Raw genomic sequence first — 2,808 nt, 5'->3', positions numbered from 1 at the left:
GGCCCTGGGGGCCTGGTCGCCCTCCCCGGGCCCCAGGGCCAGGTTGAGGGACCTGGCCTCTGGCTCTCCATTCATTGGGAGCCTCACAGCGCCACCGACAGAGGACGCTAGTGGAGGTGTGGCGCGGCGCCCCCTGCTCTGTTGCCTCTCTTGGTTAACATTCTCAGTCTCGGTGCTTCCCTCTCTCAACGGTTCCCATCTTGTTTAACACACCCGCCGACACACCTGGACGTTCAGTGTATCGTGGAGGTAGTTGTGACACTCTTGGCAGGTGTGGGAGGTGTGGGGGCCGGTGAGAGAGGCTCAGGTGTGTGCTCTTGGCGTATCGATGGAAGTACTCGCTCAACCACCAACCCCCCCAACCCCCTTGGCGTCTGGAAATGGCCGGCCCCCATTAGAAAGTACCGCTAGAGAAAGGAATATTAAGAAAGTGACACTGGAAGATGTATACCAGAACAAGAACTCCGGAAGAAACTCCATTAGAGAACGTGTCACTACTTAAGGATCCGTGTCTGGCTTTTGAGTGCTTAACAGAACTGTATATGGAGGTGGATGTTAGGAGAGAGAGAGAGTAGGAGGCTGTGAGTGAGAGATATATTGGAATTAAGAGAGTAGGTGAGGAGGAGGAGGAGGAAGAAGGGAAGACTCTCCTGTATTGACTAGATCCTCACCTCTCCTGCCGGCGCCCACCGTCCACCAAACTCCTTTAAGTGAATCCACTCAGCCAATACGAGTGCTTAACCAAGGGGTTAAAAGTTTCCTTAATGACTTGTCTCGTGTGACCGCCCTCCTCTCACCCTCACAATGTTCACTACACACAAAGTCCTACACTTTGTATACGAGATTTACAAAAAAAAATCTAATGTATTTTCAGTCTTTCATGTTTTCGGTATATCAATGACTTTTGAAAGCACTTGGAGAAGCATTAATATAGGTGGTGAGGGATGACTGACTTGATCACTCCTGTCTGTGTACCATTTGGAAAATTTAAATCAAAAGTCTCCAAGCTGTAGAGTCGAATTAACAATTTAAGTGACAGAAACTCATTCAAGTTTGCAGTGACTAAAAGTGTCAGTGATTGTCTATATTATTGATACGTAAACACACACACACTCAAACGCCTTGAGTAAAACAGTATTTTGCGGGTCCTTGGAGACCAATTTCCCGATATTTGGTGTTTTGTAATATCCAAGCTATTAGGCCTGGGATATTATTTCCTGGATAATATGTTGTGGATATTAGATTTTGGGTACAAATGCTAAATGAGTGTTTATATCGTCTAGTCTGTGTGACAACCCCATGAACAGCTGTCCCGTAATACTTGTCATTGGTAAGACTGGAATGACATGTAGCGACACACTCAAGGACAAAAAGTGGCCCTGAAAATGGTTTCAATAAGAGCAAGAAACTGGCTTCTAGCCATTGAGTCGCTGCATAAAAAAATAGATTTTTTCTGTTTGTTATATTGTAATTCCATGTTACAGTGAATGGCATATATTTAATATTGTGTGACACATATATTGAGTTACTTTATCATGACGCTGTCATTGTTTTGCAACCATTTAAACACACGTTTGAACACAAAACATCTGTCGGATCAGTAAACTGTTTAGACAGTGAAAAATCATTTTTTTTACAGGGGGGGGGGGGGGGAAGTGGGTAGATACTGGTTGGTTGTTAATAGCATTGTACAACAAATATTTAATATTATATTATATTTTGATATACAGTATACGTTGCAAATGCAATATACTTTGAAAATATATATTGTGATCTGAAAAATTAGGTGCTATATCGGAAAAAGTTACTGTTGATAACTTAAAAAGTGTTCTTGAAAAGTGCACAATTTGTGTAAAATTAAAACAAAAAATCTTGCTTGGTATTGTGAGAGTAAAGTTCCCTAAACATATGTATATATAATAATAATAATTTTATAATTATAATTTTATAATTATCATTAAAATGCTGACTAAAAATCATTTCACAATAGGCCATAAAGGGTGTCAAAAGAGTATTAACTTGAATATCAAGGCATCGAACCCTCCAGCATCTTCACCGTGGATCACTGTGAACCACTACGGTGTATCTACGGTGTATTACCAACACATGTGGTTTTAGATTCAGCTACTCGGAACAAGAAGTTGCAGTAGCACGGGCTATGGTGATCCCGTCAGAGGAGGCTCTTTGGAGCCTTTATCAATATTACCAACACGGTCCCACGGGGACAGCTTGTGTTACGTCTCTCTCCGGGGGATTCTTAACTGGGATTCTTGGCGCTAAGACGATTGTGCGTACTTAAAGAAACTCTTGCGAATATCGCAGAAATTCGTTCAAATCTCGTAGAATCTCTCTTGCGTGTGAAAAGTATCGTAGAATCTCTCTCTTGCGTGTGAAAAGTATTATAGAATCTCTCTTGCGTGTGAAAAGTATCGTAGAATCTCTCTTGCGTGTGAAAAGTATCGTAGAATCTCTCTCTTGCGTGTGAAAAGTATCGTAGAATCTCTCTCTTGCGTGTGAAAAGTATTATAGAATCTCTCCTGCGTGTGAAAAGTATCGTAGAATCTCTCTCTTGCGTGTGAAAAGTATCGTAGAATCTCTCTTGCGTGTGACAAGTCTCGTAGAATCTCTCTCTTGCGTGTGACAAGTCTCGTAGAATCTCTCTCTTGCGTGTGACAAGTCTCGTAGAATCTCTCTTGCGTGTGACAAGTCTCGTAGAATCTCTCTTGCGTGTGAAAAGTATCGTAGAATCTCTCTCTTGCGTGTGAAAAGTATCGTAGAATCTCTCTTGCGTGTGACAAGTCTCGTAGA

Source organism: Procambarus clarkii, chromosome 84, assembly GCF_040958095.1.
Source record: "Procambarus clarkii isolate CNS0578487 chromosome 84, FALCON_Pclarkii_2.0, whole genome shotgun sequence".
NCBI lineage: Eukaryota > Metazoa > Arthropoda > Malacostraca > Decapoda > Cambaridae > Procambarus > Procambarus clarkii.
This window is presented reverse-complemented; position numbering follows the sequence as displayed.